The following is a 13,388-nucleotide window of genomic DNA, read 5'->3' on the forward strand; positions in this document are numbered from 1 at the left end:
AGAGATGTTATCTGCCGATTATTAAGATTCACTGATGTGGAGCAGATATTACGCATCATGAGAGAGAAGGACTTTATCGAATTTGATGGGGCCCGTATTACGCTTTATCCAGACCTTTCATGGCGTACATTACTGCAGCGCAGGTCAGTAAAACCCCTCTTAGAAGCCATCAAGAAAAAGGGAGGACTATATAAATGGGGGTACCCTTTTGCACTAATCGCCACAGTTGACGGAATAACCGCGACACTACGCACCAAAGATGACTTGCAAAAGTTTACTGAGGACCTAGATTTACCCTCCACAGACTTTATAGACTGGAGAACCCCACAAGAAACGGCCCCGCTGCCACAAAGAGATAGATGGCAAACTAAAGAATCTAGAAGGAAGAGGGGGCTCCCCATCATCTCATGAGGGATCGCCATGAAAGGAGACATGAAGGAACTGAACTATGCGTTGTTTAGTCTACAGTTTTTTCTTTTTCTTCTTTCCTCTTAGTTCCGATAATGGACTGACCATTCCTAGAGAGGATAAAAATACTCATCTCCTTTTCTCTATTTACCTGAGGATCGTTTTTCCTAAAAATGCAGGGATACATATGAGTAACAAGGACTTCCCTTGCGGAAGTTCATGCAGAAGCCTTAGCTAGCCCGGGGGGGGATGCCACACTTGTGCCTTGAATGTCATTTTCACTCAGGAGAGTGACCCCCAGTAGGGATCCCCTTGATAGGGGAAAAAATGCTGTTTCCACATCTAACAGCCTAAATCTTACTAGATATATGCTAAGCCCATTTCTGGGCTTGTTGTTTTCAACTATGTTTATGTTGGTTAACGTTTTTCTTTTACAGGTATTGCAGTGTCTCCTAAGCTCTCTTATAGTGGTAACTGAAATGTATACTGAGACCCCCATAACTATAAACAATGCTGACTCTGAAAAAACTTAGAATCTTATCATATAATGTTCGTGGTCTATGCTCCCCGTGCAAGAGAGGAAGGCTATGGACGGAAATTAAACGTCTTGGGCCTCAAGTCCTCTTTTTACAGGAAACATACTTTAAAGATGGATGTATTCCACGTCTCCCACAGCATATGTTCTCACAGTGGTTCTTTAGCAATTCACCTATAAGGAGAGCTAAAGGGGTGGCATTGGCCATAGCCAAGGGGATACCATTTCAAGTGCTGGGAAGTGATAAAGATGATATGGGTAGATATCTAGCAGTAAAGATACAACTGGGAACTGAGAAGTTCACTTTTGTCAATGTCTATGCCCCAAATACACACCAGCCTTCCTTTTTTAGAAAGATTTTTAAAAAAATCCAGGCATTTGCCGAGGGGATACTGGTGTGTGGGGGGGACATGAACATACTAAGCAGCCCTAAACGTGACTCCTCTACAGGCCTCTCCACGCTCTCACACAAAACTGTGAAAGAATTTGGTCAACTAATGAAAACTAATCACTTAATCGACTGTTGGAGATACCTACACCCCCTGGACAGGGATTTCTCCTACTACTCACAAGTACACAAAATATATACGAGAATTGATTCTATCTGGGTAGATCAATATTACCTGCATAAAGTATCACAAGCAAAAATTGAGAATATAACTATATCTGACCATGCTGCAGTGTGGATTGACTTGACATTAGGATTAACGGGAACAGGGGGAACGCATTGGAGATTAAATGAAAACCTGTTGGAGGATCTAGAGGCTTTCCAGAAAGTGGAAAAAGTAATAGTCCATTATTTTAGAGAAAATTCATCAGATGAAGTTTCTAAATGCATTATATGGGAAGCGCATAAAGCAGTTGTCAGGGGAGAATTGATCTCACAAGGGGCAAGGAAAAAGAGGGAAGATCAGGGGGGAATACTTAAGGCCTTAGATAGAATCAACTCTCTAGAACAGGCCCATAAAGCAGCTACTAATGAGGAAATTGAGAAGGCCCTAACAGAGGAGAGAGGCGCACTGTTAAGACTGCTAGATAATAAAACAAAACAAAGACAGAGGCTATGGTTTATTACGCTCTACGAATATAGTAACAAATGTGGTAGACACCTGGCAAATAGTATCAGGAAAAAGAGGGAACAGAACTATATACATAAGATTAGAATCATAAAGGGGAAATGAAATTTCAAGCAGGAAGGATAGCAGGTCTATTCAAAGAGTACTATGAGGCACTTTATAATATTCACAAAGACACATCCCCTGACAAAAAATAAAGGACTATCTCACGAAAGTCCAGATGCCCTCATGGTCAGAAAAGTGGTGTGCTGAGCTAGAACAAGAGATCACGGTTCAGGAACTAAGGGGAGTATTGAAAGATACGCCTAATGGCAAGTCTCCGGGCCCAGATGGGTTTGCCAAAAAAATATTACACACTCTATGCTAAACACTTGTTAGAACCCCTGACAGAGGCAATGAACAGTCTGAGAGAGGGTGGCAAATTCCCTGCACAAAGTACGGAGGCCAATATTGTGGTAATTCCCAAGGAGGGTAAAGACCCTGCCTTGTGCCAAAGCTACAGACCTATCTCACTTATTAATCTAGACATTAAACTCTTCTCTAAAATACTGGCCAACAGGATCAAGGAAGGTTTACCGGCCCTAGTTCACCCTGATCAAACAGGATTCGTAATGGGGAGAGAAGCCAGAGATAACGCAACCAAGGCTTTAAATGTCATTCACTGGGCTCAATTAAGAAGCATCCCACTAATTTTACTGTCAACTGACGCAGAGAAAGCCTTTGACAGGGTGAGCTGGGGCCTAATCCATGAGGTAATAGACCATATTAGCTTAGGACCTGCTATGAAGTCCTGGATCGGTAGCCTGTATAGCAATCCTACAGCCAGAATAAGAGCGAATGGAGCTCTATCTGAAAGATTTGGTCTGGCAAACGGCACAAGGCAGGGCTGCCCCCTATCCCCTCTCCTATTTGTTCTAACATTAGAGCCCTTATTGAGAAGTATTCGTATGAACTCAGGTATAAAGGGAGTGACTATTGGATCCCAAAACTGCAAACTATCAGCATTCGCAGATGACATTCTCTTATACGTCTCAGACCTCCTCACCTCTTTACAGGAAATTACACGGGAATTCCAAACTTATGGAACCCTGTCTAATTTCAAAATTAACATGGCTAAATCAGAATATATTAACGTGGGACTAGATACAGGAGACCTAAACACTCTAAGAACCTCCTTCCCTTTTACTCATAAAGACCAAGCCTTGAGGTACCTAGGCATAGACCTGCCGTCTAACCTTAATGAACTCTACAACAGAAATTTCCTGCCACTCCTAGACTCGTTGGGTAAAGATTTAGAGAAATGGAACGGAAGGGGATACACTTGGTTGGGGCGTATAAGCATAATCAAAATGAACATCTTACCTAGACTGCTCTTCCCAATGTCAATGGTCCCTATCTCTCTCCCTAAACAGTTCTTTGAGAAAATAAAGTCTCTCTTAGTAAAATTTGTCTGGAAAAGAAAGAGACCCAGACTGGCATACAGCCTAATGGTAAGAACCAAAGACAGAGGTGGCTTAGGCCTACCAGATATGAAAACATATTATAAAGCCCTAGCTCTGAATAGAATATTAGACTGGCAGTACAATGGGACACAGAAAGGGTGGGTGAATGTGGAAAAATCCCTGGCAGGCAGAGACTTAGCAGGGGCGCTTTGGATTAATACTTCTGTAAGGGGTTTGTCAGACTCCACACCACCCTGGATTAAGCACACTTTAAGGATATGGGACTGGTTGGAGACTAGGGACACATGGGCACCAGGAGTTTCGCCTTTAACACCGGTGGAAGGGTTGCCATTCTTTAAACCAGGTCTGGAAAGAAGATTTTTTGGTACCTGAAAAGGGAACAGATCGGTTACACTTGGGCACCTCATGTCTGGAAATAAACTGAAACCCATCACAATGCTACGACAAGAGTACGGGGAGTTCCCTATGGATTCGTGGAGACTGAGCCAGCTAACTCACTGGTTCAACTCTATGCAGGGAGTAAGACCCGTGGTAGATATGACACCTTGGGAAAAGCTGTTCATTCAAGAGGCTAAGCCTGCACATTTAACTTCTTATCTATATAAAGCCCTCTTAGAGAGCAAGGGAGACACTAAACCAAGATTTCTAAGGGAATGGGAGAGGGATATGGACCACACATTGACAGAACAACAAGTAAAAAGAGCACTGTCTATGGTACATGTTGCTTCAATCAGCTCACATATCCAAGAGGGAGGCTATAAATTACTAGTACGGTGGTACAGGACACCCTCATTTCTTGCAAAAATATACGAAGGGCAAAACTATAATTGTTGGAGGGAATGTGGAGGGTCTGGTTCTATCCTCCACCTTTTCTGGAAATGCCCTTTACTGAGCTCTTTCTGGAAGGGGGTGAGGGAAATAGTTAAGGAGGTGGTGGGATGGGAACTGGAAGATAACCCATGGCATTTATTATTTCATCTCTACCCAACTTCGGCTAAAAGATACAAATCCACAGCCACCCCATTCTTATTAAATGCAGCAAAGAGCCTTATCCCAACATACTGGAGAACTACTAAAATTCCCACTATGAAAGATTGGTTCACCAGAGTTAATAAGATACAGGACGCAGAAGAATCAATTCTGCAGGTCAGAGATAAATTTGATAAGTATAAAAAGATATGGATGCCATGGATTCTCTTCCAAACCACTGAAGGGTATCTTTCCGTTATTAATGAAGACTCGAACCAATGAGCAGCAGACATAGCTACCAGTAGGAGAAAATACCTGGGATGATCAGTGAAGACATGTTAGCGATACCTGTGTTATGTTATCAATGTTAGTCCTTTATTTTCATTTTCTGTTCATTTAAGGTTACTACTTTTATCACATGTCTCATTCTCAATGCATTGTATAGAAAGAGTAGGTTATAAATATTTCATAGAGGAACAGCTGGGGCCTCCGGGGAGATTGGAGACCTCATTTTCAGTATCCAATCCTGGAATGTCGTATTCAACCCTAACGAAAAAGAACTGGACAATGGACTTTTTATGGTCGTAGAATTGAATCTCGATACCCATCTCTTATTGTCCCTCTGTAGGCCCCAGGATGCTGTTGTATATGAGGTCTATACAGTGTATCTTGTAGAATCAGATTGGAAATCAATGTTTGAAAAAAAAAAAAAAAGTGTTAACTTACTTTTATTGAAATAAATAAAAATTACATTAAAAAAACACTGGCTGCCACTTGTCCAGTGACTAATTAAAATGGCACAACAGATGCAAATTGCATGAGCTTGCTAGAATATGCAGGGTTTAAACTAACTCGCTGCTATTCCTTGCAGGAGGTAGCCCACGCAAAATTCTTTGCATCTCAACAGGAGTGCCACGTGTAGGCCTCCCATGCCCCCAATTTATGGGGGGGCGGGGGGGGGCAGGGGGGCAGTGCTGACAGCATCCCAAGTGCTGCCACCAAAGGTATAATGAAGAAAAAATAGACAGGTTTCGGTTGGTCTGTTCCAGTCCTTTGGGTTACAGTGATAGCAGCTGCACCAATCAGTCCATTTGGAGTCAGAGCTTCTCTCTGAGGCAAGGCATTGATGTCATGTACAGAAACGTAGCATTTATAATAAGAAGAACAAGAGGTGGATACTTGCTATTATGCCTTCTCTGGCCCAGCCTCCATATAATTTCTGAAGACATTTGTGTCCCATTTCTCTGGGGGAATTCAAGATCGATATGCAAATAGAATGATCACACTCTGCTAGTCTCACCATTCACGTAGAAACTTTACATGACTATTCTACTGTATTGTGTTCCTGAGAAACCATTATTATGAAGACATCAGCTATACAATATAAAATAGTCTTATTTGGTCTGTTTGTGATCAGAACGTCAAGTGGAATCTACCTGGACTACATGTGTACTTAGAAGTCCTCTCATTCTGTAGCTATGACAGATGGGGATTTTCTGATTCAGAGTCTAGCTATAGTAGTAATTGCTAGGTCACCCCAAGGGGCCCATACACTGGTCAATTTCAGCCATCAATCGATCAATTCTATAGAATTGATCGATCAGAAATTCTTTCAAATTCCCAAATCGATCTATTTGTGGGCGATTTCAATCGATCTGGAAGGGTGGAAAATCTAGGTCGATCTGTTGAGATTGCTTATCATTTTGCATTCGCCCTAATGGAAATCTGATGGCAAAAAAATGCCATCAGATCAATTTTTGATAGATTTTAAACTGAAATCTATTGGAAATCTGTTCCTAGTAAAAAATGTTCCTAAACAAATCAGATAGATCAGAAATCTATCTGATGATCTATCTGCTGCTAATCTATTAGGAGTGTATGGCCACCTTTAAGGTAGCCATACACTGGTCGATTTGCCATTAGATCGACCAGCTGACAGATCCCTATCTGATCGAATCTGATTAGAGAGGGATCGTATGGCTGCCTTTACTGCAAACAGATTGTGAATCGATTTCAGCCTAAAACCGATCACAATCTGTTGAGCTACTCCTGCCGCCAGTATACATTACCTGATGCTGGCTCCCGGGCGTCTTCTCCGCGCTGCACGGCTCTATTCCGGCTCCATCCCGGCGCTTCCTGTGTCACTCCGTGACCAGGAACTTCAAATAGAGCGCCCTCTACGACGCGCTCCCTACCCGCGGGCGACCGAGGGTAATTTCCCGCACGCCGCGATCGATTGGCAGCAGATTCGATCCCAGGATCAAATCTGCTGTCGAAACGGCCGCGAATCGGGGAAGTGTATGGCCACCTTTAGACTCTTCTGAACACCAGGTCTGCTATGAGTGTGTATTGTAGTGCCTATTCAGTGTGTGTCTGGTGCAATAAAAGTGCAGAGAAACCCTTTGAAGCTTATCAGTATTTGGTATTTATGGGATTAGGGTGAGGTCTGGTGTTTGGAACAAACAGAGGTCTCAGCTTTCTCCATCTAAAGGGAAACTCTAGACTCTAGCCTGGTGTGTGTAAGTTAGAGGGGAGCTCTCGACAGTTATGCATGTCAGCCATGACAGAGGGAGTCATTACTTATGTGCAGTATGAGCTGCGCCAATCAGATCTTTGCTTTGATATGTAGCGAGGCCTCTGACATCAGCAGGTAACATGTACTTTCACTCTTCTCCCAGCAGGTGGAGACAATACTGGGTCAGAGGGACACCTTCTTGTACCTCCTCCTTGTAATGTAGAAGATAATGGCGTCACACAGATTCCTCCAGGAATTTCCACCATTCCCTCCAATCAACAGGAAGCTTCTGGAGAGTCACATCCTGTTACCCCAAATATCCCTCCAGGTGTGCACACTGCTGGCAGACCGAATGGTTGGGGTCATTCTCGGGAACCTTCCAGTACGGCAGATACTGCAACAGGTGAAGGCAACAAGAAACATTCATGTCTGGCTTGTGATAAATATTTTACATCTTATCGGAACTTTGTTAAGCACCAAAGAAGTCACAAAGAGCTGTGGGCTTCTCCATGTTCAGAGTGTGGGAAAAACTTCCCCTCTAATACACACCTTCAGGTTCACCAGAGAACACACACAGGAGAGCGTCCTTTTTCATGTTCAGAGTGTGGGAAAAAGTTTACTACTCATTCAATCCTTAAGAATCATCAGAGAACACACACAGGAGAGTGTCCTTTTTCATGTTCAGTGTGTGGAAAAAAAATCACTACATCCTCAAGTCTTCAAAGTCACCTAAGAACACACACAGGAGAGTGTCCCTATTCATGTTTAGAGTGTGGGAAACAGTTTACTTCTCACTCAAGCCTTAAGTATCACCAGAGAACCCACACAGGAGAACGGCCTTATTCATGTTTAGAGTGTGGGAAAAAGTTTACTGATCACACAAGCCTAAAGCGACACCAAAGAACACACACAGGAGAGCATCCTTATTCATGTTCAGAGTGTGAGAAAAAGTTTACTGATTCATCAAGCCTTCGGAAGCACCAGAGAATGCACACAGGAGTGCATCCTTATTTATGTTCAGAGTGTGGGAAAAAGTTTACTGGTATCTCTAGTCTTCAGAGTCACCGGAGGACACACACAGGAGAGCGTCCTTATTCATGTTCAGAGTGTGAGAAAAAGTTTGCTGATTTATCAAACCTTCGGACGCACCAGAGAAGGCACACAGGAGTTCATCCTTATTCATGTTCAGAGTGTGGGAAAAAGTTTGCTGGTATCTCTAATCTTCAGAGTCACCAGAGGACACACACAGGAGAGCGTCCTTATTCATGTTCAGAGTGTGGGAAAAAGTTTACTTCTCATTCGAGCCTTAAGTATCACCAGAGAACCCACACAGGAGAGCGTCCTTATTAATTTAGAAATAAAAAGTTTTCTGATCATGTATGCCTTCAGATGCACCAGAGAACACAGGAAAGCAGGCTTATTCATGTTCAGAGTGTGGGGATTTGTTTACTGCTCACTCTAACCTTCAGAAGCACTACATTGCTCACGCATAAGAGCCCCCTTTTCCATGTTAAGGGGTGAAACTTTCTTCTACATCACAACATCGTTTTCATCAAAGAATTCACACAGGAGATTGTCCTTATTTATGTTAAGGGGATGGGAATAGTTTTGTTGGAAAAGGGAGTCTATACACTAACTGACAGGTATATACAGGCATATCTCAGGATATAAAGGACCACGATAGTGAAATTTGTAATATTTTTAGCCTCCCACAGGAGGAAGTCTCATAGCAGGCCTGTAAAAGCTTCTCTATACTTTGTGTGACCATTATGCCTAGAATAAATGTCAGCTAGCAGCACCGCTTGTCTCCCTAGGATCAGCAGTGTACAGTGGGTGATGGATCTGTACTGCTGTCTCCTCCCTCCGTTAGCTGCTCCAGCAGTCAGCGGTCACTGCTTTCCTGCACAGCTCTCTCCTCAGAGCAGACAGTATGGCACAAATCACACAAATCTGCCTGTTACTTCTGCTGTCATACACCCATACCCAAAAGAAGTTACTTTAGTGTGTGCCCCAAAGTTATTCTCCTCTTCTCCAAAGACTTTAGGAGAGCCGACTGTATGGAGAGTCAGTGTCAGAGTTCCTTATTGTGCTGCAGGCGGCAGAGGGAGGCACTACTCTGCTGTGTGATGAGTCAGAGTCTTATAAAGACACACAGAGAGGAGCCGTTATGTGGCTGATCCTGGGAGCAGCATAGAAACAGCCTTCCAGCCCCCCCCCCCCCCCCACACACACACAGAATAACAGGGGGTCCAGCATAGAAACAGCTACCCAGCCCCACACACAGAATAACAGGGGGTCCAGCATAGAAACAGCTACCCAGCCCCCACACACACAGAATAACAGCGGATCAAGCATAGAAACAGCCTCCCAGCCCCACACACAGAATACCAGGGGGTGTAGCATAGAAAAAGCCTCCCAGCCCCCCACACACAGAATAACTGGGGGGTCCAGCATAGAAACAGTCTCCACACAAAGATTACCAGGGGGTCCAGCATAGAAACTGCATCCCAGCCCCCACACACAGAATAACAGGGGATCCGACATAGAAACAGCCTCCACACACAATAACAGGGGATACAGTATTGAAACAGCCTCCGAGCCCCTACACATGGAATAACAGGGGGTCCAGCATAGAAACATCCTCCCAGCCCCCACACACAGAATAACAGGGGGTCCAGCATAGAAACATCCTCCCAGCCCCACACACAGAATAACAGGGGTTCCGGCAAAGAAACAGCCTCCACACACAGAATAACTGGGGGTCCAGCATAGAAACAACTTCCCAGCCCCCACACACAGAATAACAGGGGATCCGACATAGAAACAGCCTCCACACACATTAACAGGGGATACAGCATTGAAACAGCCTCCGAGCCCCTACACATGGAATAACAGGGGGTCCAGCATAGAAACATCCTCCCAGCCCCCACACACAGAATAACAGGGGGTCCAGCATAGAAACAACTTCCCAGTCCCCACACACAGAATAACAGGGGGTCCAGCATAGAAACAACTTCCCAGTCCCCACACACAGAATAACAGGGGGTCCAGCATAGAAACAACTTCCCAGTCCCCACACACAGAATAACTGGGGGGTCCAGCATAGAAACAGCCTCCCAGCCCCCACACACAGAATACCAGGGGGACCAGCATAGAAACAACCTCCACACACAGAATAATGGGGTCCAGCATAAAAACAGCCCCCACACACAGAATAACAGGGGATCCAGCATAGAAACAGCCCCCCCAGCCCCCACACACAGAATAATAGGGGGACCAGCATAGAAACAGCTTCACGGCCCCCACAAATGAGTTCTCATTTACAAATTGTCCTCCAGCCCCTAAACACAATTTGGAAGCTGTGCTTCTAAAATGTTTAATCTGCTTCTATAGTGTTTCTATTTCCCTCTCTCAGTATTGTCCATTTGCATTCCTTCTCCTCCCTGTGCAGATCTTAGTAGCTCTTCAGTACACACACTGAGTGAGGAAGTGCAGGCCAACCATGAGTTGCTCTAGACCAGAAAAAAATAGGAGTGACATTCTTACATCTGAGCATTTAAAGTATAAGTCTCTACATTTGAGACATTTTAACCACAGTCCGTTATTAGAAGGCTAGTAATGACCAGAGAGCTGCAGAGATGAGGCAGGAAAAGCACTGAAGGTTTTCGTAGTTTGCTGTTACATTCCTCCCTGTGGGGGTCTTACAGCAGCAGAAATTAGGAGCTTGTCACAGGGCTGGGGTCAGTATTGAAGTATATTTACTTAGCAAGATGGGCTTTAGGCAGGAGGGTCTTGCTGTACCTTGTATGTGAGGAGCGTCATCAGATCTAATGTCGTCAGTGTACAGTGCAGGTTATTCCTTATTTCCTGCAGAGGTTGTGTTTCCCCTCATTGTTGTCCTCTCTTCTCCTTACTGTAAGCTTTATTATGTTAGTCTTTGTATTCTTTTATTATGTTATTCTTTGTATCATTTTGTTTGGTTGTGCTTCTAATTAAAAAAATAGATAAAGACGCATAATCAGATCTGTGTTGTACTTTTGCACCTGAATGTTGTCATTGATTTGTGTGATGGATCCGCCCCCAGCCACGCCCTGCACAGAACTTTCCAACACACAGAGCACAAGTAAGGCTGAGCACAACCATTGGAGGAGGGGAGGGGCATCAGCTATTAAAGGGAACCTGAAGTAAAAGGATTATAAAGGTGGAGAGTTTTAAACAATACAAATTCCATGGCTGTCCTGCTGATCATCGTATTTTTTTTAATACTTTTAGCCATAGACCCTGAACAAGCACAACAATCAGATGTTTCTGACATTTGCCACATGCTTGTTTTAGGTGTGTGCTCAGCTGCGTTACAGACAATGGCCTAAATTCACTAAGCTTATCTCCTGTCTTTAATAACGTTTCTAGAGTGATCACCATGGTGATAAGGCATGTAGTATTCAGGAAACATTTTACCTCAGGCAAACCTGAAGTTAACTCTTCTGTCTTTAAGTTAAAGGTAGCCATACATTGGTCGATTTGCCATCAGATTCGACCAACAGATAGATCCCTCTCTGATCGAATCTGATCAGAGAGGGATGGTATGGCTACCTTTACTGCAAACAGATTGTGAACCGATTTCAGCCTGAAACCGTTCACAATCTGTTGTGGTGGTGGTGGTGGTGCTGCCGCCGCTCCCCCGCATACATTACCTGCTCCGCCGGCGCGACTGCCCCCGGTCACCGCTGCTCCGTCTCCACTCTGGTCTCCAGCAGGAAGTAGAGTGCCCTCTACTGTTTAAACTTCCTGCCGGGCAGGAGGAAGTGAAGCATGCCGGACCCCGAGACCAGACCAGAGCGGAGACGGAGCAGCGGTGACCGGGGGCAGTCGCGCCGGCGGAGCAGGTAATGTATTGCCGCTCTGTTGCGTCGGTCGTCGGGTACTCGAACGCCGCTAGCGACGCGCTCTCTACCCGCGGGCGATCGACAGTAATTTTCCGCACGGAGCGATCGACAGGATTGGACGAAATGGATCGAAATTCGGCGTGTAGCAGGAACGATGTGACAGCAGATTCGATCCCAGTGATCGAATCTGCTGTCGATCTGGCGGGAATCGGCATAGTGTATGGCCAGCTTAACTCTTCAATCCTTAAAAAAACTCCAGAGTTAAAGACAGGCTGTTTATTAACTGCGAAAAAATGTGACAATAACTACAGAGGAGGTAAATTAACTACAGAGGAGGTAAATTAAGGAATGAAGAGATAAGATAACTCTCTTACTGTGTGGTGGTACGTTTTCTCTTGCCTTATTATCTCCAGCATAATCTTAGTGAATTGAGGCCATTGACTGGTTCCATTACTCCATTGATTGCCCGATAAAGCAGGATCTTGCTCGTGAAACGCGTTGCATATTGGAGCCACAATTAAATGTTATTTTTTGATAAAATAACGAATCATTGTTTGTTTTTCCTTGAGGGAGGTAAGTCCACCAACTTCCCCCTTTTAAATTGATTTTAGCCAGTTTTATTCTATTTTGGCGCCTCTGTTCAAACCTTTTTGCCCACTCACTTCACGTTCCCTTTAAAGAGAAACTCCAAACAAGAATTAACTTTATTCCAATCAGTAGCTGATACCCCCTTTTACATGAGAAATCTATTCCTTTTCACAAACAGACCATCAGGGGGCGCTGTAAGACTGAAATTGTGGTGAAACCCCTCCCACAAGAAACTCTGAGGACCGTAGTACTCCTGGCAGTTTCCTGTCTGTGAACCTTGTTGCATTGTGGGAAATAGCTGTTTATAGCTACATCACCTGCAAGCAGTAAAAATTTCACCAACCATGTAATAAATGTCAGAATGTAAATCAGGGATTTAAATTTATTTTACAATGGGCAACCACTAACTAGATCATGTATACATAATTATTGTAAAAATGAAGCACTTTTTTTTATTACATTATTTTCACTGGAGTTCCTCTTTAATTTCTGCACACAGATACAGCTGGCCAGAAATCTGACAGGCTGGTGTGTATGTATCAGTCACTGCCACGCAGACAAGAAGGCACCAGGTTTACACACTTGCCAATGACTGCTGGCAGCAATTCACCTTACACAACTATACTTACAGATCTAATACTAGGTACACACTATGAGATTTTCCGGCAGATTTACGGATCGATTATTTCCAACATGCCTGTTCTGATTTCCGGTTGATTTCCGTTCATTTTTTCCGATCGGTTTCCAATAGAAGTGAACAGAAAACAGTCAGAAATTGATTGTAAAATGATCAAAAATCAATCTGAAATCTGATCGGACATGTTGGAAATAATCGATCTGACAGTAAATCTGCTAGAAAATCTCATAGTGTGTACCGAACAATAGCATAAGGTAGCTTTCTTCTATAGAGGCAGAATTCCTTACTTTCCCTGCTAGAGCTGGGCGGAG

General features: G+C 44.0%; 1 pseudogene; it reads left to right on the plus strand.

Moving 5' to 3' along the window:
* LOC137535115 (oocyte zinc finger protein XlCOF6-like) overlaps window positions 1-10,947 on the plus strand; it is a 29,701-nt pseudogene extending 18,754 nt beyond the window's left edge.
* The last annotated feature ends 2,441 nt before the right edge of the window (window positions 10,948-13,388 follow it).

The sequence above is a fragment of the Hyperolius riggenbachi genome, chromosome 10 (assembly GCF_040937935.1).
Source record: "Hyperolius riggenbachi isolate aHypRig1 chromosome 10, aHypRig1.pri, whole genome shotgun sequence".
Taxonomy (NCBI): domain Eukaryota; kingdom Metazoa; phylum Chordata; class Amphibia; order Anura; family Hyperoliidae; genus Hyperolius; species Hyperolius riggenbachi.